Source organism: Dama dama, chromosome 20 (genome assembly GCF_033118175.1).
Source record: "Dama dama isolate Ldn47 chromosome 20, ASM3311817v1, whole genome shotgun sequence".
Lineage (NCBI taxonomy): Eukaryota > Metazoa > Chordata > Mammalia > Artiodactyla > Cervidae > Dama > Dama dama.
The window spans coordinates 9,649,641-9,673,883 of NC_083700.1; the positions used below are offsets into that span (position 1 = coordinate 9,649,641).

General features: G+C 65.7%; 11 non-coding genes across 11 annotated transcripts; 6 read left to right on the forward strand and 5 right to left on the reverse strand.

The window, feature by feature from the left end:
* Positions 1-4,889: 4,889 nt before the first annotated feature.
* On the reverse strand, positions 4,890-4,960 carry TRNAG-GCC (transfer RNA glycine (anticodon GCC)). Its single transcript has one exon. It is a non-coding gene; the product is annotated as a tRNA-Gly (tRNA).
* Positions 4,961-6,421: 1,461 nt separating this feature from the next.
* Positions 6,422-6,504, reverse strand: TRNAL-CAG (transfer RNA leucine (anticodon CAG)). Its single transcript has one exon. It is a non-coding gene; the product is annotated as a tRNA-Leu (tRNA).
* Positions 6,505-7,048: 544 nt separating this feature from the next.
* TRNAD-GUC (transfer RNA aspartic acid (anticodon GUC)) lies at positions 7,049-7,120 on the forward strand. Its single transcript has one exon. It is a non-coding gene; the product is annotated as a tRNA-Asp (tRNA).
* Positions 7,121-7,838: 718 nt separating this feature from the next.
* On the forward strand, positions 7,839-7,910 carry TRNAG-UCC (transfer RNA glycine (anticodon UCC)). The gene has a single exon. It is a non-coding gene; the product is annotated as a tRNA-Gly (tRNA).
* A 316-nt stretch (positions 7,911-8,226) lies between these two features.
* TRNAE-CUC (transfer RNA glutamic acid (anticodon CUC)) lies at positions 8,227-8,298 on the forward strand. Its single transcript has one exon. It is a non-coding gene; the product is annotated as a tRNA-Glu (tRNA).
* Positions 8,299-14,181: 5,883 nt separating this feature from the next.
* Positions 14,182-14,252, reverse strand: TRNAG-GCC (transfer RNA glycine (anticodon GCC)). Its single transcript has one exon. It is a non-coding gene; the product is annotated as a tRNA-Gly (tRNA).
* A 1,462-nt stretch (positions 14,253-15,714) lies between these two features.
* On the reverse strand, positions 15,715-15,797 carry TRNAL-CAG (transfer RNA leucine (anticodon CAG)). Its single transcript has one exon. It is a non-coding gene; the product is annotated as a tRNA-Leu (tRNA).
* A 544-nt stretch (positions 15,798-16,341) lies between these two features.
* TRNAD-GUC (transfer RNA aspartic acid (anticodon GUC)) lies at positions 16,342-16,413 on the forward strand. Its single transcript has one exon. It is a non-coding gene; the product is annotated as a tRNA-Asp (tRNA).
* Positions 16,414-17,131: 718 nt separating this feature from the next.
* On the forward strand, positions 17,132-17,203 carry TRNAG-UCC (transfer RNA glycine (anticodon UCC)). The gene has a single exon. It is a non-coding gene; the product is annotated as a tRNA-Gly (tRNA).
* A 316-nt stretch (positions 17,204-17,519) lies between these two features.
* Positions 17,520-17,591, forward strand: TRNAE-CUC (transfer RNA glutamic acid (anticodon CUC)). The gene has a single exon. It is a non-coding gene; the product is annotated as a tRNA-Glu (tRNA).
* A 5,886-nt stretch (positions 17,592-23,477) lies between these two features.
* TRNAG-GCC (transfer RNA glycine (anticodon GCC)) lies at positions 23,478-23,548 on the reverse strand. The gene has a single exon. It is a non-coding gene; the product is annotated as a tRNA-Gly (tRNA).
* Positions 23,549-24,243: the final 695 nt, after the last annotated feature.

Below are 24,243 nucleotides of genomic sequence, written 5' to 3' on the forward strand. Positions count from 1 at the left end.
AAGCATCGCTTCTTCAGCGCTCAGCTTTCTTTATGCTGCAACTCTCACATCTGTCCGTGACTGCTGGACAGACCGTGGCTTTCACGAGATGGACCCTCGTGGCAGAGTCATGTCTCTGCTTTTCGACATGCTGTCTAGCTTGGTCAGAGCTTTTCTCCCAAGAGGCGGACGTCTTTTAATTTCATGGCCGCGGCCACCATCTGCAGTGATTTGGGGGAGCCCCCCCCCCCCACCTCAGTGAAGTCTCGCCCGGTTTCCATTGTTTCCCCATCTGTTTGCCATGAAGTGATGGGACCGGATGCCACGAGCTTAGTTTTCTGAATGTTGAGTTGGAAGCCAACTTTGTCATTTTCCTCTTTCACTTTCATCAAGAGGCTCTTGAGTTCTTCTTCGCTCTCCCCGAGGCAAAGGGGTGAAGACGAATGTGGGCCCGTGCTGCGAGTCACAGCACCGCGCGGGGGAAGTGAGGGAGCACGCAGGTCCCGGCGGGGCGGGCCGGCTGGGAAAACCCAGCCAACCAGCTGGGAGGTGGCAGATGCGCCCCAGGCAGTGATGCCGGCCAGGGTGGGCAAGCCGACCAACATGGTGTTTCCCTTGCCTGACCACAGCTCTCAATCCTCCCGGAGTGAGGCAAGGTTTACCAGATGTCCCTCCCCGACAACGAACCAAAGGTGGGCACCTGGCTGCACACACACACACACACACACACACACACACACACACAGAGCGCCCTGTTCCACGCACCCCTGCCCTAGATATGACATCTCCTACTTTGCCATTCTCTCCAATCTGTCTGTCCAGGATCAACTCCATCCCTCTCCACAGACTGTCATCGACGTCCCCAGGAACTCTCGCCGGGGGTCGTCGCCACCCACAATCTCCTCTTAGCCCAAGCTTCAGCCCGTCTATAACCCCAAAGGGTTTCACGACTGTTGAAGGACTGTGTCCTTTGGGGAGTGGGGGGGTGGGGGAGTGGACGGCCGACGAAGGGCACCAATCGTGCGGCGAGGGCGGCACGCTCGGGGGCGACGGGACAAAGCTGAGTCCCCTGGGCCAAAGGAGAACCTGTGGCCTGACGCGTGCTAGCCATCGCCGCAGGAGGTTTCCTCGACGCCCCTGCCGGGGCCGTGGGCGTCAGCGTGCGTGGGTGAGAGTGCGGGACGAAGCTGCCTGGGGCCATGGCTGGTGGGTGCCCCCACGAGGATCAGGGACCGGGGCAGAGCCATCGCAGGGAGAGGGGGCGGCAGCGAGCCGGGTGCGGGGAGGCAGGCCCAGGGGTGCTTGGGCGTGGCGTCTGCGTGGAGGGCCGGCGGGAAGGGGAGGCATGGGACTCGCGGGGACCTGGCCGAGAGATGGGCCGGCCACTCGAGCAGGGCCTCTGCAGAAGCATGGAGGCGGTGGCGACGCCGTGCCAGGCACCCGTGTGAGGCTGGGACAGGTCTGCGGTCGGGGTGGGCAGGTGGCAGGGGTTGGTCTGCGGAGCTGGAGGCAGGCCCGCACTGGTGAACGCCAGGGCAGGGGAAGGTGTGTGAGAGATGGCCCGGGGCTGCAGGGGGACGGTGGAGGGTAGATGGGGCCCGAGCCTGGGGCCTGGCGGGAGAGGCAGAGGGCAGGCGGTGACCCTGAGGGGGCTGTGGCGTGAGGGAGGTGGTGGGAGAGCACGCCGTGTGGGCGGGCTGGCGGGTGAGCGTGCGTGCCACCCTGGCGCGCGGTGCCGCAGGTTGCTCAGGCTCGGCGGTGGGCTGGGGCTCCGGGCGCTGGCTAGCACGCTGGCAAGCGAGCCACAGAAACGGAGTGCCAGACGGGGGCCAGACCCGGTCGGAACAGGGTGGGCCCACCGTCCCGCCCCAGAGACCCAAGTCCCCACTCATCAGGACCAGATGTCCAGTCTCGGGTGTGCCATTGCTGGGGGATCAGGGTGGGATGGTGGGTGGTGGTTGGCAGCGGGGATGCCTGGGGTTTCATGAGGACCAAAGAGAGCTCCCATCTGACCGAGCACACCCCGTCCTGGGTACACACCCGCAGAGAACTAACCTCGGAGAGGTCTAAAGGTCCGTACTCGCCCTGCACACTGCAGCACTACTTGCCATAGCCACGACACGGAAGAAACCCCAGTGCCCATCCTCGAACGGCGGGCCCAAGAAGACGTGGCATAGATGTCCCAAGGAACGATCACTCGGTCCTAAAGAGAAAAGGAAAGGATTGCCATTTGTCACAAGCAATGATGGACCTAGAGACTCTTAGACTTGGTGAAGAATGTCAGACCGAGTTGGACAGAAGCATGTGGAACGTGTAAAAGAATACAAAACGAACCTATTTGCCGAAGAGAGACCGGCTCACGCAGAAAACCGCCTTAGTGTAACGCAGGCGGAAGGGCAGCGGTGGAGGGATGACTCTGGAGCTGCAACGAACAGATACGCAGGACCGCCTATAATGGGAGACGCACCAAGGTTATCCAGTTCAACACAGGCAATAAGAGTCAGTACCCTGTAATAACCTCAAGCGGAAAAGAGTCTGAAAACATACATGAAATCTGAAATCTGTACCTGGGAAACAGAATCACGTTGCAGTCCATCGGAAAGGAGCACAATGTTGGAAATCCACTCTACTCGCACAACAACCGCTACTATGACTTTGGAGTGAGCTTTCAAAAGGACACGGAATACATAGGTAACTAAGTAAGCGGGAGACAGGCGAGCGGGGTCCGTATCTGTGAAAGGCTCAACTCTTCATTCAGAAAGGCACATGCAAACCCCACGGTCGTAGCAGCACCGTTTGCCGTAGCCAAGACGGGGAGAAACCCCTAGTGCCCATCCCCAGCGGCTCACCCACGGAGACGCGCTGTCAGAGAAAGGGAGAGGACGCGATGTCACTGAGCCGTCCACAAGAGTCACATAGTGTCACTGGCAGCAACAGCAGCCGGAGCTGCAGAATATGACCCTTGGTGAGGGGAGTCAAACAGACAAGGTCACAGATGGGTGGAATCGAAAGTGTGGTACACATTCATCCCTGTGCCAAGCAGCGACAGCCCCCGAGACACAGGAAAGCAGCTTCGGGCTTCCCAAGGGCAAAGTCAGGGACGGAGGGATGAATGAAGAGCCGGGCTCAACGGACATACCGTACTAGTGCTGAGTAGAAAGGAGACGACCAGCAAAGACACACAGGCTACCACAGGGAATAGGATGCAATCTCCTGTCACCCCCTGTAATGGAAAGCGATCTGAAAACATCATCCTACACACACAGGACGGAATCACGACGCTGTCCAGTGGAAACGGACACCACGGTGTAGACCAGCTACACTTCCAGAACAACATCTACTGCTCCCTGGAAGTCAATCCGTCGAGGATCCGTCCAGCAATAGGAAAAAGAAGAGCTTACGCTGTGATCCAGCAAACCCAATCCCGGGTACCCATCGGGAAAAGACATCACCCCTGATGGGAAGAGATGCAGGCATCCCCCAGGGTCATCGCAGCCCTCTGTGCCAGAGCCGAGACATGGGGAACGCCCAAGTGCCCGGCGGCACGAGAAGAAGAGGTATATGTGTACCGTGGAATATGACGCAGCCGTCAAGAAGGAGCGGCCATCGCCACGGGCCGCGACGCTGGACGGACCCACAGAAGGGTCCACTGAGTGAAGTGAGTCGGGTGGAGAGGGACAAAGCTCTGTGGACTCTGCCAACGAATGCAAATGAATCTATGTGCAAAGGGGAAAACGACCTTCAGACATAGAAAACGTCCATAGGGCTACCCAAGGGGAAAGGCAGCGGACGGACGAAGTTGGAGTCGGATCAAGAGAGAGGAACTAGTATACCTACAGGAGATGAGCAACAAAGCTTTCCTCTGTAGCATGAGATCTGTATTCGTATCTCGCCTTAACCCACACTGGAAAATCACCTGGAAAAGAACAGGGGACTGAATCACTGTGCCGTGCACCTGAGACTAACCCAGGAAAGTAAATCAGTTCTACTGGCGTTGGAAGAAGCAGAAAAAGGAACAGGCCAAGGGTTGGGGTCGGGGTTGGGGGGAGACGGGCCAGTGGGACAAAGGCAGAGGCGGGTTCCTTGACAAGAGTAGGATTTGGGATGGCTCATGGAGGAGGAACCGGGCTTGTGTGTGTGTGTGTGTGTGTGTGTGTGTGTTTGCGCGCGGGCGGGGGGGTGTGGAGTGGAGATGGGGGAGGTGGGGAGCAGGGGTGGGTGGAATGGGTGCGTTTGGGGGAGCAGGGGGATGGTGAGGGTGCAGGCTGAGGTGGTGTTACTGGCGGAGCAGGGCTGATGCTGAGGTGAGGCGGGCAAGAGGGTTCCAGGGGAGGGGGTGGTGTGTGAGGTGGTGAGGGTGTTGCGGTTGGAAACCGATCTGGGCCCAGGGCCGGGAGCGTGTGGACTTCTGCAGGAACTCCTCCTGCAAGATGATGCTCCAGGGACCCTCCAGGGAAAAGGGAGGTATCCTTGCCAGATGTGGCAACTTCCTTGCTCCTGGCTGTGCAAACGGAGGGTGATTGATTCTCGGGGTGTGGGGAGAGTGAGCCAGGGAGCTTGGAGACAGACGTTGGGAAAGGTGAAGAGGTGGGGCCGGCGGCTGCCAGAGGTGGGGTGTGCCTTCCAGCGCAATCCGTGAGCCACCGGCTGGGTCCGGGTGACGAAGCCAGCAACCACAAGGGAGGTGTCTGGGCACACGGGGGGCTGAGCCCGCAGGGCTTGGGGCCACAGCGGCTTGGCAGCAGGGCCGTGTGTGGGGGCGGGAGGGGTCGTGGGCAGCTGCGTGGGAGAGGCAGCGGGCGGCAGGTAGCAGCCAGCGGTTGCAGGAGTGCTCCCTTGAGCGCCTTGGAGCGGGCAGACCTAGCTCGGCTCTGGGACTGCAGTGCGGGACCAAAAGGGGACGCTGGGGTTGCATGGGCCGGGAATCGAACCCGGGCCTCCCGCGTGGCAGGCGAGAATTCTACCACTGAACCACCCATGCACCGGTGGCCGCCGCCGCCCGACGCCGCCCCAGAGGCGCTGGCCAACACCCGCCCGTCACTGCTCACCGCTCGCCCAGTGGGCATCTGTCTGCTCCATCGGAGCAGGAGACCACGGGCGGCCGACCTCAAAGCCAGGGTCCGGGCACGTGCAGGACCCCGGGGCGGCGGGCCGCCGGCCCACTCGGCCGGTCCCGCGCCTTCTGCGCCGACCACGGCCGCCGCGACGCTGTCGGTGTCGCCCGAGGGGGCCAGGAGCCGACGCCGTCTGCCCGGCGCCGGAACCCCAGGCGCAGGCAGGCGCTGCGTGGTCGCCGCGGCCGCGCGCCGACGTTCCTCTCAGCGACCTGCCGGGTCCCGACCCAAAACCCCTCTGGCGGGCTGGCTTTCCGGCAGGGGCGGGATGGAGCGTGCCATTGCGGGCGGGGGCCGGGACCCCGGGCTCGGCCTGTGCTGGATGCTCGCGAGCGCGGGAGCGCGACTCCCCGGGGCGCCCCCGCCGCCGCCCCGAGCGGCGCTCAGGCCCGAGGACCCAAAGGCGTGTGAGCCTGGCTCCTGCGCTCTGGCCGACGGCGCTCACCGGCGCTCCGCTCTGACAGGGTGGGTGGTGGTGGTGGTGAGGAGGGGCCCTTGGGCAGAGCGGCTCCTGGCTCGGGGACTGCCGGCTGAGGCAGGGAGCACGCCAGGCCGGGCTTGGCTCCGGCCCGGGCGGCGGCTTCCCCCCCGGGAACGGGCGCGGTGGCGCCGAGGGCCGGGGCGCGCGGGCTGGGCGCCTGTGGGTGGGCTGGACGGGCACGCAGGGCTTCCGCTCCCACGCCAGCCGAGCGCCCTTCCCGGGACGGGTTCGTGCACGGAAGGCCGGTGTTCGCCGGCCCGCAGCAAGGATGCGTGGCGCGCGTCCCGGGCGGGAGGCAGGCAGGTGTGGCCCGGCCGAGGCCGCAAGGCGGAGAAGCGTGGAGGGCACGCAGCAGCCCCCTGGCGGGCAAGGCGCGGGGGCTCGGCCGCCTGGGTGTGGCTGGGTGGCGCAGGCGGGCCGGCGGCGCGGGCGCGGACGACAGGGTGCCGGCCGGAGGGAGAGCGGCCGGGGGCGGACGTGGAAGCAAGGCTGCGAGAGCGAGTTGGCCGTTCAGCAGGCAGAAGTCGCAGCGCCCGCGAAGCGAGGAGGGCTTGCCACCCGCCGCGGGGCCGCGCGCGTCGGCGCCGACGGGGGCGGGGCGGGGCGGGGTGGGGCCTTGCGAGTGGGAGGGTGGGCGAGGGTGCGCGAGGCGCAGGCGGGGAGGCCGGAAAAGCAGCAGCTGCAGCCGCAGCCAGCTGAGGAGGAAAGATGCGCTGAGAAGGACTGAAGGTTCCTGGTTGTGGGGTGCAGGTGGCGGGGGGGGGGGGGGGGGGCGCGGGCGTGTGTGGAGAAAGGCTGTGGCGCGGGGAGGACGGGTGCGTTTGTCCGGCGGGCCAAAAGGCTGGCTTGTCAGGAGTGGGATTCGAACCCACGCCTCCAGGGGAGACTGCGACCTGAACGCAGCGCCTTAGACCGCTCGGCCATCCTGACGGCGGGCCTGGGCGGGCGCGTGGCCGCTCGCCTGGCTGAGACCCGACGCGGCGCGAGCCCCGGCGCCCGTGGCGGGCCGCGCGGTGCGCCGCGCCAGGCAGGCAGGCATGCAGGCAGGCAGGCAGGCAGGCAGGCAGGCGGCCGTCTGGTGTGGGTGAGCGACGGGGCCGGCCGAGGCGCCCGGCTGCGCCGCCGGTCGCGCCCCGGACCCAGCCCGGCCCTTGGCGGGCCGTCCCCTCCTCACCCGCGCCCCTCCTCGCCAGACGCGGGCCGGCGCGCGCCCACCGTGTCCTCGCAGCCTCGCTTGCCTTCTCGGACCCCCTTCTCCCGGCGGAATGGCCGCGTTGGAGGCAAGAGGCGGCGCGCACGAGGAGTGTCCAGTGCCCCGGGGGGGCCGGGTCCGTGTCGGGGTCGCGGGCCGCCTCTGTGACTGAGGCGGTTGGTTTGGTGGGCGGTCGGGTCGGGGCCCGTGGTGGGCACGGGGAGGCGTGGGCAGGCAGCCCGAGAGCCCGAGAGGGGCCGGGCGGCAGGGCGGTCGCCGCCGTCCTCGTTAGTATAGTGGTGAGTATCCCCGCCTGTCACGCGGGAGACCGGGGTTCGATTCCCCGACGGGGAGGCAACACAGCCTTTTTGGTGGCCGCGGTGGCGCTCTGTCCTGCCGCCTGGCCCCCAAGGGCCCTTCGTCTCCTCCGTCCGCCTTTGGACCAGGCGCCTGGCCACCGCCGACCCCCTCTACCGGTGCAGCCCTCCAGCCTGAGCCCTCTGTCGTCGCCGGGCGCTCGGTCGCCACGGCGGAGCGACGGCCTCCTTGGCCACCCCACGGCCTTGCCCGACCATAGCCGGATCTTGCGGCCCGCCCGCCCACAGGGGCTGCCTCAGTGGGCTCCTAGGCTCGCGACGCCCCCGCGGCGCGGCGCGACACAGCGCCGTGACGCCTGCAGGCGGCTGGCTCCCGTGTCCCCCTGTCGTCGTGGGAAGTGGCCTCGCCCAGCGCACGGTGGAGAAGGGCTTTGGCCAGCTGGCTGCTGGAAGCCGCGTGCCCCGCGTTGCCCCCCGGCGGTGAGGGCGGAGGCGTTCGCGGGCCGCGGCGGGGAGCGAACGGCCGGGGGACCGCAAGGCCGCGGGAGCGCCGCCCCGGGGCGGTGGGGCCGGTGGACCCCGGCCGCTGCGTAGAGCTGGCGCGGATGGGCTTGCTGGTGGGCTGCTGGTGGCGCCGGCGGCGGCGCAGAGCCTCCCGCTGACGGGGCGTCGGGGCAGGGATGCGGCGGCGGCGGCGGCGAGAGTGTGCTGGGGCGAGCCCGGGGCCGGCGTCTGGCGGCGGCCCGGGCTGAGCAGCGTTGGTGGTATAGTGGTGAGCATAGCTGCCTTCCAAGCAGTTGACCCGGGTTCGATTCCCGGCCAACGCAGCGGGCCGACCTTTTGCTGAGGTCCGCCGCCCTCCCGGCAGGGGCGTTCGGGGCAGAGAGAGCTGGGAGCAGGGAGCCAGGCAGCTGGCGCGCGGCTTTGGGCGTGTGTGCGAGAAGCCGGTGGCGCGCGCAGTGTTTTGAGGCTGCTGAGAGCAAGACGGCCCGCCAGGGCAGGCGGACTGACAGGGCCGGCGGGCGGCTGGACTTGCCTTGCAAAGGCCGGGTGTGGGCACCACGGTGGCGCGGGCCGGCGGGACGGCGGGCGGCCCGGAGGCGCTGGGTTCGGCAGGAGCAGGCGAGGGCCGAACCCCGACGCTCCCTGGTGGTCTAGTGGTTAGGATTCGGCGCTCTCACCGCCGCGGCCCGGGTTCGATTCCCGGTCAGGGAAGCCTTTCTTCTTCCCCTCCGCCCGCCACCTGCCGATCTCCTCGCCGGCGACCCCACCACCCTTTTAGCCTACGCTTGCTCAGCGCTGCGACAGAGGCCCCGGGACCCTGCAGCTCCAGCCCAAGCGCGATTCAGGCCACCCCCGCCGTCCCCCGGGGCAAACCTTTTGGCCGCAGTGGCCACCTCGCGCCGCTTCCACCACGACCCGCCTGAGGCCTCCCAGCCCCAGCCCCCGCCCCCTCCCTCCTGAGGGGCGGCGGCTGCTGCCCCTGGTGGCAGCGGCGATGCTCCTGGGCTTGTGCTGGTTCTCCTGCTGGCAGTGGTGCTGGGGAGGAGGTGGGGTCGGACAGGGCGGGTGGGGGTAGGGGTCGGGGCGTGGGCTGTGGTGGTCGCCAGCGCGGGCCGGCAGCGGCCGCGGCGGTGGCCACAGCCGAGGACGAGCGAGGGGGATCTGGCTCTGGGAGTGGGGCCAGTGGCCACGGACACGCCTGCCTCCCCATGTCCCGCATGCCAGCCACCTCTCTGGGCGGCTTGGCCATTGAGTGCCAGGTCCCGGGCTGGCTGCGACTCCCGTGCGCCGCTGGTGACTCCAAGAGGGTTCTGGTCCTGAGTGGGCTCTGGGAGGCGGACCTCGGCGCCCGGGAGGCATCGGTATCGATGGGTTCAGTCGCTCAGGGCACTGCAGCAGCCCAGGCTTCCCTGGCCATCACCAACTCCCGCAGCGTGCTCAAACTCAGGTCCAGCGAGTCGGCGATGCCGTCCAACCATCTCACCTTCTGGCGTGTCGTGTCGTCCCCGTCTCCTCCTGCCTTCCGTCGAGGTCTTTTCCAGGGAGTCAGTCCTTTGCGTCAGGTGGCCAGAGGACTGACTGAAGTGTCAGCTTCAGCCTCAGGGCTTCCAATGAATATTCAGGACTGATTTCCTCTAGGATTGACTGGTTGGATCTCCTGGCAGTCCAAGGGACTCTCAAGAGTCTTCTCCAACAGCGCAGTTCAAAAGCATCGCTTCTTCAGCGCTCAGCTTTCTTTATGCTGCAACTCTCACATCTGTCCGTGACTGCTGGACAGACCGTGGCTTTCACGAGATGGACCCTCGTGGCAGAGTCATGTCTCTGCTTTTCGACATGCTGTCTAGCTTGGTCAGAGCTTTTCTCCCAAGAGGCGGACGTCTTTTAATTTCATGGCCGAGGCCACCATCTGCAGTGATTTGGGGGAGCCCCCCCCCCACCTCAGTGAAGTCTCGCCCGGTTTCCATTGTTTCCCCATCTGTTTGCCATGAAGTGATGGGACCGGATGCCACGAGCTTAGTTTTCTGAATGTTGAGTTGGAAGCCAACTTTGTCATTTTCCTCTTTCACTTTCATCAAGAGGCTCTTGAGTTCTTCTTCGCTCTCCCCGAGGCAAAGGGGTGAAGACGAATGTGGGCCCGTGCTGCGAGTCACAGCACCGCGCGGGGGAAGTGAGGGAGCACGCAGGTCCCGGCGGGGCGGGCCGGCTGGGAAAACCCAGCCAACCAGCTGGGAGGTGGCAGATGCGCCCCAGGCAGTGATGCCGGCCAGGGTGGGCAAGCCGACCAACATGGTGTTTCCCTTGCCTGACCACAGCTCTCAATCCTCCCGGAGTGAGGCAAGGTTTACCAGATGTCCCTCCCCGACAACGAACCAAAGGTGGGCACCTGGCTGCACACACACACACACACACACACACACACACACACACACAGAGCGCCCTGTTCCACGCACCCCTGCCCTAGATATGACATCTCCTACTTTGCCATTCTCTCCAATCTGTCTGTCCAGGATCAACTCCATCCCTCTCCACAGACTGTCATCGACGTCCCCAGGAACTCTCGCCGGGGGTCGTCGCCACCCACAATCTCCTCTTAGCCCAAGCTTCAGCCCGTCTATAACCCCAAAGGGTTTCACGACTGTTGAAGGACTGTGTCCTTTGGGGGGTGGGGGGGTGGGGGAGTGGACGGCCGACGAAGGGCACCATCGTGCGGCGAGGGCGGCACGCTCGGGGGCGACGGGACAAAGCTGAGTCCCCTGGGCCAAAGGAGAACCTGTGACCTGACGCGTGCTAGCCATCGCCGCAGGAGGTTTCCTCGACGCCCCTGCCGGGGCCGTGGGCGTCAGCGTGCGTGGGTGAGAGTGCGGGACGAAGCTGCCTGGGGCCATGGCTGGTGGGTGCTCCCACGAGGATCAGGGACCGGGGCAGAGCCATCGCAGGGAGAGGGGGCGGCAGCGAGCCGGGTGCGGGTAGGCAGGCCCAGGGGTGCTTGGGCGTGGCGTCTGCGTGGAGGGCCGGCGGGAAGGGGAGGCATGGGACTCGCGGGGACCTGGCCGAGAGATGGGCCGGCCACTCGAGCAGGGCCTCTGCAGAAGCATGGAGGCGGTGGCGACGCCGTGCCAGGCACCCGTGTGAGGCTGGGACAGGTCTGCGGTCGGGGTGGGCGGGTGGCAGGGGTGGGTCTGCGGAGCTGGAGGCAGGCCCGCACTGGTGAACGCCAGGGCAGGGGAGGGCGTGTGAGGGATGGCCCGGGGCTGCAGGGGGACGGTGGCGGGTAGATGGGGCCCGAGCCTGGGGCCTGGCGGGAGAGGCAGAGGGCAGGCGGTGACCCTGAGGGGGCTGTGGCGTGAGGGAGGTGGTGGGAGAGCACGCCGTGTGGGCGGGCTGGCGGGTGAGCGTGCGTGCCACCCTGGCGCGCGGTGCCGCAGGTTGCTCAGGCTCGGCGGTGGGCTGGGGCTCCGGGCGCTGGCTAGCACGCTGGCAAGCGAGCCACAGAAACGGAGCGCCAGACGGGGGCCAGACCCGGTCGGAACAGGGTGGGCCCACCGTCCCGCCCCAGAGACCCAAGTCCCCACTCATCAGGACCAGATGTCCAGTCTCGGGTGTGCCATTGCTGGGGGATCAGGGTGGGATGGTGGGTGGTGGTTGGCAGCGGGGATGCCTGGGGTTTCATGAGGACCAAAGAGAGCTCCCATCTGACCGAGCACACCCCGTCCTGGGTACACACCCGCAGAGAACTAACCTCGGAGAGGTCTAAAGGTCCGTACTCGCCCTGCACACTGCAGCACTACTTGCCATAGCCACGACACGGAAGAAACCCCAGTGCCCATCCTCGAACGGCGGGCCCAAGAAGACGTGGCATAGATGTCCCAAGGAACGATCACTCGGTCCTAAAGAGAAAAGGAAAGGATTGCCATTTGTCACAAGCAATGATGGACCTAGAGACTCTTAGACTTGGTGAAGAATGTCAGACCGAGTTGGACAGAAGCATGTGGAACGTGTAAAAGAATACAAAACGAACCTATTTGCCGAAGAGAGACCGGCTCACGCAGAAAACCGCCTTAGTGTAACGCAGGCGGAAGGGCAGCGGTGGAGGGATGACTCTGGAGCTGCAACGAACAGATACGCAGGACCGCCTATAATGGGAGACGCACCAAGGTTATCCAGTTCAACACAGGCAATAAGAGTCAGTACCCTGTAATAACCTCAAGCGGAAAAGAGTCTGAAAACATACATGAAATCTGAAATCTGTACCTGGGAAACAGAATCACGTTGCAGTCCATCGGAAAGGAGCACAATGTTGGAAATCCACTCTACTCGCACAACAACCGCTACTATGACTTTGGAGTGAGCTTTCAAAAGGACACGGAATACATAGGTAACTAAGTAAGCGGGAGACAGGCGAGCGGGGTCCGTATCTGTGAAAGGCTCAACTCTTCATTCAGAAAGGCACATGCAAACCCCACGGTCGTAGCAGCACCGTTTGCCGTAGCCAAGACGGGGAGAAACCCCTAGTGCCCATCCCCAGCGGCTCACCCACGGAGACGCGCTGTCAGAGAAAGGGAGAGGACGCGATGTCACTGAGCCGTCCACAAGAGTCACATAGTGTCACTGGCAGCAACAGCAGCCGGAGCTGCAGAATATGACCCTTGGTGAGGGGAGTCAAACAGACAAGGTCACAGATGGGTGGAATCGAAAGTGTGGTACACATTCATCCCTGTGCCAAGCAGCGACAGCCCCCGAGACACAGGAAAGCAGCTTCGGGCTTCCCAAGGGCAAAGTCAGGGACGGAGGGATGAATGAAGAGCCGGGCTCAACGGACATACCGTACTAGTGCTGAGTAGAAAGGAGACGACCAGCAAAGACACACAGGCTACCACAGGGAATAGGATGCAATCTCCTGTCACCCCCTGTAATGGAAAGCGATCTGAAAACATCATCCTACACACACAGGACGGAATCACGACGCTGTCCAGTGGAAACGGACACCACGGTGTAGACCAGCTACACTTCCAGAACAACATCTACTGCTCCCTGGAAGTCAATCCGTCGAGGATCCGTCCAGCAATAGGAAAAAGAAGAGCTTACGCTGTGATCCAGCAAACCCAATCCCGGGTACCCATCGGGAAAAGACATCACCCCTGATGGGAAGAGATGCAGGCATCCCCCAGGGTCATCGCAGCCCTCTGTGCCAGAGCCGAGACATGGGGAACGCCCAAGTGCCCGGCGGCACGAGAAGAAGAGGTATATGTGTACCGTGGAATATGACGCAGCCGTCAAGAAGGAGCGGCCATCGCCACGGGCCGCGACGCTGGACGGACCCACAGAAGGGTCCACTGAGTGAAGTGAGTCGGGTGGAGAGGGACAAAGCTCTGTGGACTCTGCCAACGAATGCAAATGAATCTATGTGCAAAGGGGAAAACGACCTTCAGACATAGAAAACGTCCATAGGGCTACCCAAGGGGAAAGGCAGCGGACGGACGAAGTTGGAGTCGGATCAAGAGAGAGGAACTAGTATACCTACAGGAGATGAGCAACAAAGCTTTCCTCTGTAGCATGAGATCTGTATTCGTATCTCGCCTTAACCCACACTGGAAAATCACCTGGAAAAGAACAGGGGACTGAATCACTGTGCCGTGCACCTGAGACTAACCCAGGAAAGTAAATCAGTTCTACTGGCGTTGGAAGAAGCAGAAAAAGGAACAGGCCAAGGGTTGGGGTCGGGGTTGGGGGGAGACGGGCCAGTGGGACAAAGGCAGAGGCGGGTTCCTTGACAAGAGTAGGATTTGGGATGGCTCATGGAGGAGGAACCGGGCTTGTGTGTGTGTGTGTGTGTGTGTGTGTGTGTTTGCGCGCGGGCGGGGGGGTGTGGAGTGGAGATGGGGGAGGTGGGGAGCAGGGGTGGGTGGAATGGGTGCGTTTGGGGGAGCAGGGGGATGGTGAGGGTGCAGGCTGAGGTGGTGTTACTGGCGGAGCAGGGCTGATGCTGAGGTGAGGCGGGCAAGAGGGTTCCAGGGGAGGGGGTGGTGTGTGAGGTGGTGAGGGTGTTGCGGTTGGAAACCGATCTGGGCCCAGGGCCGGGAGCGTGTGGACTTCTGCAGGAACTCCTCCTGCAAGATGATGCTCCAGGGACCCTCCAGGGAAAAGGGAGGTATCCTTGCCAGATGTGGCAACTTCCTTGCTCCTGGCTGTGCAAACGGAGGGTGATTGATTCTCGGGGTGTGGGGAGAGTGAGCCAGGGAGCTTGGAGACAGACGTTGGGAAAGGTGAAGAGGTGGGGCCGGCGGCTGCCAGAGGTGGGGTGTGCCTTCCAGCGCAATCCGTGAGCCACCGGCTGGGTCCGGGTGACGAAGCCAGCAACCACAAGGGAGGTGTCTGGGCACACGGGGGGCTGAGCCCGCAGGGCTTGGGGCCACAGCGGCTTGGCAGCAGGGCCGTGTGTGGGGGCGGGAGGGGTCGTGGGCAGCTGCGTGGGAGAGGCAGCGGGCGGCAGGTAGCAGCCAGCGGTTGCAGGAGTGCTCCCTTGAGCGCCTTGGAGCGGGCAGACCTAGCTCGGCTCTGGGACTGCAGTGCGGGACCAAAAGGGGACGCTGGGGTTGCATGGGCCGGGAATCGAACCCGGGCCTCCCGCGTGGCAGGCGAGAATTCTACCACTGAACCACCCATGCACCGGTGGCCGCCGCCGCCCGACGCCGCCCCAGAGGCGCTGGCCAACACCCGCCCGTCACTGCTCACCGCTCGCCCAGTGGGCATCTGTCTGCTCCATCGGAGCAGGAGACCACGGGCGGCCGACCTCAAAGCCAGGGTCCGGGCACGTGCAGGACCCCGGGGCGGCGGGCCGCCGGCCCACTCGGCCGGTCCCGCGCCTTCTGCGCCGACCACGGCCGCCGCGACGCTGTCGGTGTCGCCCGAGGGGGCCAGGAGCCGACGCCGTCTGCCCGGCGCCGGAACCCCAGGCGCAGGCAGGCGCTGCGTGGTCGCCGCGGCCGCGCGCCGACGTTCCTCTCAGCGACCTGCCGGGTCCCGACCCAAAACCCCTCTGGCGGGCTGGCTTTCCGGCAGGGGCGGGATGGAGCGTGCCATTGCGGGCGGGGGCCGGGACCCCGGGCTCGGCCTGTGCTGGATGCTCGCGAGCGCGGGAGCGCGACTCCCCGGGGCGCCCCCGCCGCCGCCCCGAGCGGCGCTCAGGCCCGAGGACCCAAAGGCGTGTGAGCCTGGCTCCTGCGCTCTGGCCGACGGCGCTCACCGGCGCTCCGCTCTGACAGGGTGGGTGGTGGTGGTGGTGAGGAGGGGCCCTTGGGCAGAGCGGCTCCTGGCTCGGGGACTGCCGGCTGAGGCAGGGAGCACGCCAGGCCGGGCTTGGCTCCGGCCCGGGCGGCGGCTTCCCCCCCGGGAACGGGCGCGGTGGCGCCGAGGGCCGGGGCGCGCGGGCTGGGCGCCTGTGGGTGGGCTGGACGGGCACGCAGGGCTTCCGCTCCCACGCCAGCCGAGCGCCCTTCCCGGGACGGGTTCGTGCACGGAAGGCCGGTGTTCGCCGGCCCGCAGCAAGGATGCGTGGCGCGCGTCCCGGGCGGGAGGCAGGCAGGTGTGGCCCGGCCGAGGCCGCAAGGCGGAGAAGCGTGGAGGGCACGCAGCAGCCCCCTGGCGGGCAAGGCGCGGGGGCTCGGCCGCCTGGGTGTGGCTGGGTGGCGCAGGCGGGCCGGCGGCGCGGGCGCGGACGACAGGGTGCCGGCCGGAGGGAGAGCGGCCGGGGGCGGACGTGGAAGCAAGGCTGCGAGAGCGAGTTGGCCGTTCAGCAGGCAGAAGTCGCAGCGCCCGCGAAGCGAGGAGGGCTTGCCACCCGCCGCGGGGCCGCGCGCGTCGGCGCCGACGGGGGCGGGGCGGGGCGGGGTGGGGCCTTGCGAGTGGGAGGGTGGGCGAGGGTGCGCGAGGCGCAGGCGGGGAGGCCGGAAAAGCAGCAGCTGCAGCCGCAGCCAGCTGAGGAGGAAAGATGCGCTGAGAAGGACTGAAGGTTCCTGGTTGTGGGGTGCAGGTGGCGGGGGGGGGGGGGGGGGGGCGCGGGCGTGTGTGGAGAAAGGCTGTGGCGCGGGGAGGACGGGTGCGTTTGTCCGGCGGGCCAAAAGGCTGGCTTGTCAGGAGTGGGATTCGAACCCACGCCTCCAGGGGAGACTGCGACCTGAACGCAGCGCCTTAGACCGCTCGGCCATCCTGACGGCGGGCCTGGGCGGGCGCGTGGCCGCTCGCCTGGCTGAGACCCGACGCGGCGCGAGCCCCGGCGCCCGTGGCGGGCCGCGCGGTGCGCCGCGCCAGGCAGGCAGGCATGCAGGCAGGCAGGCAGGCAGGCAGGCAGGCGGCCGTCTGGTGTGGGTGAGCGACGGGGCCGGCCGAGGCGCCCGGCTGCGCCGCCGGTCGCGCCCCGGACCCAGCCCGGCCCTTGGCGGGCCGTCCCCTCCTCACCCGCGCCCCTCCTCGCCAGACGCGGGCCGGCGCGCGCCCACCGTGTCCTCGCAGCCTCGCTTGCCTTCTCGGACCCCCTTCTCCCGGCGGAATGGCCGCGTTGGAGGCAAGAGGCGGCGCGCACGAGGAGTGTCCAGTGCCCCGGGGGGGCCGGGTCCGTGTCGGGGTCGCGGGCCGCCTCTGTGACTGAGGCGGTTGGTTTGGTGGGCGGTCGGGTCGGGGCCCGTGGTGGGCACGGGGAGGCGTGGGCAGGCAGCCCGAGAGCCCGAGAGGGGCCGGGCGGCAGGGCGGTCGCCGCCGTCCTCGTTAGTATAGTGGTGAGTATCCCCGCCTGTCACGCGGGAGACCGGGGTTCGATTCCCCGACGGGGAGGCAACACAGCCTTTTTGGTGGCCGCGGTGGCGCTCTGTCCTGCCGCCTGGCCCCCAAGGGCCCTTCGTCTCCTCCGTCCGCCTTTGGACCAGGCGCCTGGCCACCGCCGACCCCCTCTACCGGTGCAGCCCTCCAGCCTGAGCCCTCTGTCGTCGCCGGGCGCTCGGTCGCCACGGCGGAGCGACGGCCTCCTTGGCCACCCCACGGCCTTGCCCGACCATAGCCGGATCTTGCGGCCCGCCCGCCCACAGGGGCTGCCTCAGTGGGCTCCTAGGCTCGCGACGCCCCCGCGGCGCGGCGCGACACAGCGCCGTGACGCCTGCAGGCGGCTGGCTCCCGTGTCCCCCTGTCGTCGTGGGAAGTGGCCTCGCCCAGCGCACGGTGGAGAAGGGCTTTGGCCAGCTGGCTGCTGGAAGCCGCGTGCCCCGCGTTGCCCCCCGGCGGTGAGGGCGGAGGCGTTCGCGGGCCGCGGCGGGGAGCGAACGGCCGGGGGACCGCAAGGCCGCGGGAGCGCCGCCCCGGGGCGGTGGGGCCGGTGGACCCCGGCCGCTGCGTAGAGCTGGCGCGGATGGGCTTGCTGGTGGGCTGCTGGTGGCGCCGGCGGCGGCGCAGAGCCTCCCGCTGACGGGGCGTCGGGGCAGGGATGCGGCGGCGGCGGCGGCGAGAGTGTGCTGGGGCGAGCCCGGGGCCGGCGTCTGGCGGCGGCCCGGGCTGAGCAGCGTTGGTGGTATAGTGGTGAGCATAGCTGCCTTCCAAGCAGTTGACCCGGGTTCGATTCCCGGCCAACGCAGCGGGCCGACCTTTTGCTGAGGTCCGCCGCCCTCCCGGCAGGGGCGTTCGGGGCAGAGAGAGCTGGGAGCAGGGAGCCAGGCAGCTGGCGCGCGGCTTTGGGCGTGTGTGCGAGAAGCCGGTGGCGCGCGCAGTGTTTTGAGGCTGCTGAGAGCAAGACGGCCCGCCAGGGCAGGCGGACTGACAGGGCCGGCGGGCGGCTGGACTTGCCTTGCAAAGGCCGGGTGTGGGCACCACGGTGGCGCGGGCCGGCGGGACGGCGGGCGGCCCGGAGGCGCTGGGTTCGGCAGGAGCAGGCGAGGGCCGAACCCCGACGCTCCCTGGTGGTCTAGTGGTTAGGATTCGGCGCTCTCACCGCCGCGGCCCGGGTTCGATTCCCGGTCAGGGAAGCCTTTCTTCTTCCCCTCCGCCCGCCACCTGCCGATCTCCTCGCCGGCGACCCCACCACCCTTTTAGCCTACGCTTGCTCAGCGCTGCGACAGAGGCCCCGGGACCCTGCAGCTCCAGCCCAAGCGCGATTCAGGCCACCCCCGCCGTCCCCCGGGGCAAACCTTTTGGCCGCAGTGGCCACCTCGCGCCGCTTCCACCACGACCCGCCTGAGGCCTCCCAGCCCCAGCCCCCGCCCCCTCCCTCCTGAGGGGCGGCGGCTGCTGCCCCTGGTGGCAGCGGCGATGCTCCTGGGCTTGTGCTGGTTCTCCTGCTGGCAGTGGTGCTGGGGAGGAGGTGGGGTCGGACAGGGCGGGTGGGGGTAGGGGTCGGGGCGTGGGCTGTGGTGGTCGCCAGCGCGGGCCGGCAGCGGCCGCGGCGGTGGCCACAGCCGAGGACGAGCGAGGGGGATCTGGCTCTGGGAGTGGGGCCAGTGGCCACGGACACGCCTGCCTCCCCATGTCCCGCATGCCAGCCACCTCTCTGGGCGGCTTGGCCATTGAGTGCCAGGTCCCGGGCTGGCTGCGACTCCCGTGCGCCGCTGGTGACTCCAAGAGGGTTCTGGTCCTGAGTGGGCTCTGGGAGGCGGACCTCGGCGCCCGGGAGGCATCGGTATCGATGGGTTCAGTCGCTCAGGGCACTGCAGCAGCCCAGGCTTCCCTGGCCATCACCAACTCCCGCAGCGTGCTCAAACTCAGGTCCAGCGAGTCGGCGATGCCGTCCAACCATCTCACCTTCTGGCGTGTCGTGTCGTCCCCGTCTCCTCCTGCCTTCCGTCGAGGTCTTTTCCAGGGAGTCAGTCCTTTGCGTCAGGTGGCCAGAGGACTGACTGAAGTGTCAGCTTCAGCCTCAGGGCTTCCAATGAATATTCAGGACTGATTTCCTCTAGGATTGACTGGTTGGATCTCCTGGCAGTCCAAGGGACTCTCAAGAGTCTTCTCCAACAGCGCAGTTCAAAAGCATCGCTTCTTCAGCGCTCAGCTTTCTTTATGCTGCAACTCTCACATCTGTCCGTGACTGCTGGACAGACCGTGGCTTTCACGAGATGGACCCTCGTGGCAGAGTCATGTCTCTGCTTTTCGACATGCTGTCTAGCTTGGTCAGAGCTTTTCTCCCAAGAGGCGGACGTCTTTTAATTTCATGGCCGAGGCCACCATCTGCAGTGATTTGGGGGAGCCCCCCCCCCACCTCAGTGAAGTCTCGCCCGGTTTCCATTGTTTCCCCATCTGTTTGCCATGAAGTGATGGGACCGGATGCCACGAGCTTAGTTTTCTGAATGTTGAGTTGGAAGCCAACTTTGTCATTTTCCTCTTTCACTTTCATCAAGAGGCTCTTGAGTTCTTCTTCGCTCTCCCCGAGGCAAAGGGGTGAAGACGAATGTGGGCCCGTGCTGCGAGTCACAGCACCGCGCGGGGGAAGTGAGGGAGCACGCAGGTCCCGGCGGGGCGGGCCGGCTGGGAAAACCCAGCCAACCAGCTGGGAGGTGGCAGATGCGCCCCAGGCAGTGATGCCGGCCAGGGTGGGCAAGCCGACCAACATGGTGTTTCCCTTGCCTGACCACAGCTCTCAATCCTCCCGGAGTGAGGCAAGGTTTACCAGATGTCCCTCCCCGACAACGAACCAAAGGTGGGCACCTGGCTGCACACACACACACACACACACACACACACACACACACACAGAGCGCCCTGTTCCACGCACCCCTGCCCTAGATATGACATCTCCTACTTTGCCATTCTCTCCAATCTGTCTGTCCAGGATCAACTCCATCCCTCTCCACAGACTGTCATCGACGTCCCCAGGAACTCTCGCCGGGGGTCGTCGCCACCCACAATCTCCTCTTAGCCCAAGCTTCAGCCCGTCTATAACCCCAAAGGGTTTCACGACTGTTGAAGGACTGTGTCCTTTGGGGGGTGGGGGGGTGGGGGAGTGGACGGCCGACGAAGGGCACCATCGTGCGGCGAGGGCGGCACGCTCGGGGGCGACGGGACAAAGCTGAGTCCCCTGGGCCAAAGGAGAACCTGTGACCTGACGCGTGCTAGCCATCGCCGCAGGAGGTTTCCTCGACGCCCCTGCCGGGGCCGTGGGCGTCAGCGTGCGTGGGTGAGAGTGCGGGACGAAGCTGCCTGGGGCCATGGCTGGTGGGTGCTCCCACGAGGATCAGGGACCGGGGCAGAGCCATCGCAGGGAGAGGGGGCGGCAGCGAGCCGGGTGCGGGTAGGCAGGCCCAGGGGTGCTTGGGCGTGGCGTCTGCGTGGAGGGCCGGCGGGAAGGGGAGGCATGGGACTCGCGGGGACCTGGCCGAGAGATGGGCCGGCCACTCGAGCAGGGCCTCTGCAGAAGCATGGAGGCGGTGGCGACGCCGTGCCAGGCACCCGTGTGAGGCTGGGACAGGTCTGCGGTCGGGGTGGGCGGGTGGCAGGGGTGGGTCTGCGGAGCTGGAGGCAGGCCCGCACTGGTGAACGCCAGGGCAGGGGAGGGCGTGTGAGGGATGGCCCGGGGCTGCAGGGGGACGGTGGCGGGTAGATGGGGCCCGAGCCTGGGGCCTGGCGGGAGAGGCAGAGGGCAGGCGGTGACCCTGAGGGGGCTGTGGCGTGAGGGAGGTGGTGGGAGAGCACGCCGTGTGGGCGGGCTGGCGGGTGAGCGTGCGTGCCACCCTGGCGCGCGGTGCCGCAGGTTGCTCAGGCTCGGCGGTGGGCTGGGGCTCCGGGCGCTGGCTAGCACGCTGGCAAGCGAGCCACAGAAACGGAGCGCCAGACGGGGGCCAGACCCGGTCGGAACAGGGTGGGCCCACCGTCCCGCCCCAGAGACCCAAGTCCCCACTCATCAGGACCAGATGTCCAGTCTCGGGTGTGCCATTGCTGGGGGATCAGGGTGGGATGGTGGGTGGTGGTTGGCAGCGGGGATGCCTGGGGTTTCATGAGGACCAAAGAGAGCTCCCATCTGACCGAGCACACCCCGTCCTGGGTACACACCCGCAGAGAACTAACCTCGGAGAGGTCTAAAGGTCCGTACTCGCCCTGCACACTGCAGCACTACTTGCCATAGCCACGACACGGAAGAAACCCCAGTGCCCATCCTCGAACGGCGGGCCCAAGAAGACGTGGCATAGATGTCCCAAGGAACGATCACTCGGTCCTAAAGAGAAAAGGAAAGGATTGCCATTTGTCACAAGCAATGATGGACCTAGAGACTCTTAGACTTGGTGAAGAACGTCAGACCGAGTTGGACAGAAGCATGTGGAACGTGTAAAAGAATACAAAACGAACCTATTTGCCGAAGAGAGACCGGCTCACGCAGAAAACCGCCTTAGTGTAACGCAGGCGGAAGGGCAGCGGTGGAGGGATGACTCTGGAGCTGCAACGAACAGATACGCAGGACCGCCTATAATGGGAGACGCACCAAGGTTATCCAGTTCAACACAGGCAATAAGAGTCAGTACCCTGTAATAACCTCAAGCGGAAAAGAGTCTGAAAACATACATGAAATCTGAAATCTGTACCTGGGAAACAGAATCACGTTGCAGTCCATCGGAAAGGAGCACAATGTTGGAAATCCACTCTACTCGCACAACAACCGCTACTATGACTTTGGAGTGAGCTTTCAAAAGGACACGGAATACATAGGTAACTAAGTAAGCGGGAGACAGGCGAGCGGGGTCCGTATCCGTGAAAGGCTCAACTCTTCATTCAGAAAGGCACATGCAAACCCCACGGTCGTAGCAGCACCGTTTGCCGTAGCCAAGACGGGGAGAAACCCCTAGTGCCCATCCCCAGCGGCTCACCCACGGAGACGCGCTGTCAGAGAAAGGGAGAGGACGCGATGTCACTGAGCCGTCCACAAGAGTCACATAGTGTCACTGGCAGCAACAGCAGCCGGAGCTGCAGAATATGACCCTTGGTGAGGGGAGTCAAACAGACAAGGTCACAGATGGGTGGAATCGAAAGTGTGGTACACATTCATCCCTGTGCCAAGCAGCGACAGCCCCCGAGACACAGGAAAGCAGCTTCGGGCTTCCCAAGGGCAAAGTCAGGGACGGAGGGATGAATGAAGAGCCGGGCTCAACGGACATACCGTACTAGTGCTGAGTAGAAAGGAGACGACCAGCAAAGACACACAGGCTACCACAGGGAATAGGATGCAATCTCCTGTCACCCCCTGTAATGGAAAGCGATCTGAAAACATCATCCTACACACACAGGACGGAATCACGACGCTGTCCAGTGGAAACGGACACCACGGTGTAGACCAGCTACACTTCCAGAACAACATCTACTGCTCCCTGGAAGTCAATCCGTCGAGGATCCGTCCAGCAATAGGAAAAAGAAGAGCTTACGCTGTGATCCAGCAAACCCAATCCCGGGTACCCATCGGGAAAAGACATCACCCCTGATGGGAAGAGATGCAGGCATCCCCCAGGGTCATCGCAGCCCTCTGTGCCAGAGCCGAGACATGGGGAACGCCCAAGTGCCCGGCGGCACGAGAAGAAGAGGTATATGTGTACCGTGGAATATGACGCAGCCGTCAAGAAGGAGCGGCCATCGCCACGGGCCGCGACGCTGGACGGACCCACAGAAGGGTCCACTGAGTGAAGTGAGGTCGGGTGGAGAGGGACAAAGCTCTGTGGACTCTGCCAACGAATGCAAATGAATCTATGTGCAAAGGGGAAAACGACCTTCAGACATAGAAAACGTCCATAGGGCTACCCAAGGGGAAAGGCAGCGGACGGACGAAGTTGGAGTCGGATCAAGAGAGAGGAACTAGTATACCTACAGGAGATGAGCAACAAAGCTTTCCTCTGTAGCATGAGATCTGTATTCGTATCTCGCCTTAACCCACACTGGAAAATCACCTGGAAAAGAACAGGGGACTGAATCACTGTGCCGTGCACCTGAGACTAACCCAGGAAAGTAAATCAGTTCTACTGGCGTTGGAAGAAGCAGAAAAAGGAACAGGCCAAGGGTTGGGGTCGGGGTTGGGGGAGACGGGCCAGTGGGACAAAGGCAGAGGCGGGTTCCTTGACAAGAGTAGGATTTGGGATGGCTCATGGAGGAGGAACCGGGCTTGTGTGTGTGTGTGTGTGTGTGTGTGTGTGTGTGTTTGCGCGCGGGCGGGGGGGTGTGGAGTGGAGATGGGGGAGGTGGGGAGCAGGGGTGGGTGGAATGGGTGCGTTTGGGGGAGCAGGGGGATGGTGAGGGTGCAGGCTGAGGTGGTGTTACTGGCGGAGCAGGGCTGATGCTGAGGTGAGGCGGGCAAGAGGGTTCCAGGGGAGGGGTGGTGTGTGAGGTGGTGAGGGTTGTTGCGGTTGGAAACCGATCTGGGCCCAGGGCCGGGAGCGTGTGGACTTCTGCAGGAACTCCTCCTGCAAGATGATGCTCCAGGGACCCTCCAGGGAAAAGGGAGGTATCCTTGCCAGATGTGGCAACTTCCTTGCTCCTGGCTGTGCAAACGGAGGGTGATTGATTCTCGGGGTGTGGGAGAGTGAGCCAGGGAGCTTGGAGACAGACGTTGGGAAAGGTGAAGAGGTGGGGCCGGCGGCTGCCAGAGGTGGGGTGTGCCTTCCAGCGCAATCCGTGAGCCACCGGCTGGGTCCGGGTGACGAAGCCAGCAACCACAAGGGAGGTGTCTGGGCACACGGGGGGCTGAGCCCGCAGGGCTTGGGGCCACAGCGGCTTGGCAGCAGGGCCGTGTGTGGGGGCGGGAGGGGTCGTGGGCAGCTGCGTGGGAGAGGCAGCGGGCGGCAGGTAGCAGCCAGCGGTTGCAGGAGTGCTCCCTTGAGCGCCTTGGAGCGGGCAGACCTAGCTCGGCTCTGGGACTGCAGTGCGGGACCAAAAGGGGACGCTGGGGTTGCATGGGCCGGGAATCGAACCCGGGCCTCCCGCGTGGCAGGCGAGAATTCTACCACTGAACCACCCATGCACCGGTGGCCGCCGCCGCCCGACGCCGCCCCAGAGGCGCTGGCCAACACCCGCCCGTCACTGCTCACCGCTCGCCCAGTGGGCATCTGTCTGCTCCATCGGAGCAGGAGACCACGGGCGGCCGACCTCAAAGCCAGGGTCCGGGCACGTGCAGGACCCCGGGGCGGCGGGCCGCCGGCCCACTCGGCCGGTCCCGCGCCTTCTGCGCCGACCACGGCCGCCGCGACGCTGTCGGTGTCGCCCGAGGGGGCCAGGAGCCGACGCCGTCTGCCCGGCGCCGGAACCCCAGGCGCAGGCAGGCGCTGCGTGGTCGCCGCGGCCGCGCGCCGACGTTCCTCTCAGCGACCTGCCGGGGTCCCGACCCAAAACCCCTCTGGCGGGCTGGCTTTCCGGCAGGGGCGGGATGGAGCGTGCCATTGCGGGCGGGGGCCGGGACCCCGGGCTCGGCCTGTGCTGGATGCTCGCGAGCGCGGGAGCGCGACTCCCCGGGGCGCCCCCGCCGCCGCCCCGAGCGGCGCTCAGGCCCGAGGACCCAAAGGCGTGTGAGCCTGGCTCCTGCGCTCTGGCCGACGGCGCTCACCGGCGCTCCGCTCTGACAGGGTGGGTGGTGGTGGTGGTGAGGAGGGGCCCTTGGGCAGAGCGGCTCCTGGCTCGGGGACTGCCGGCTGAGGCAGGGAGCACGCCAGGCCGGGCTTG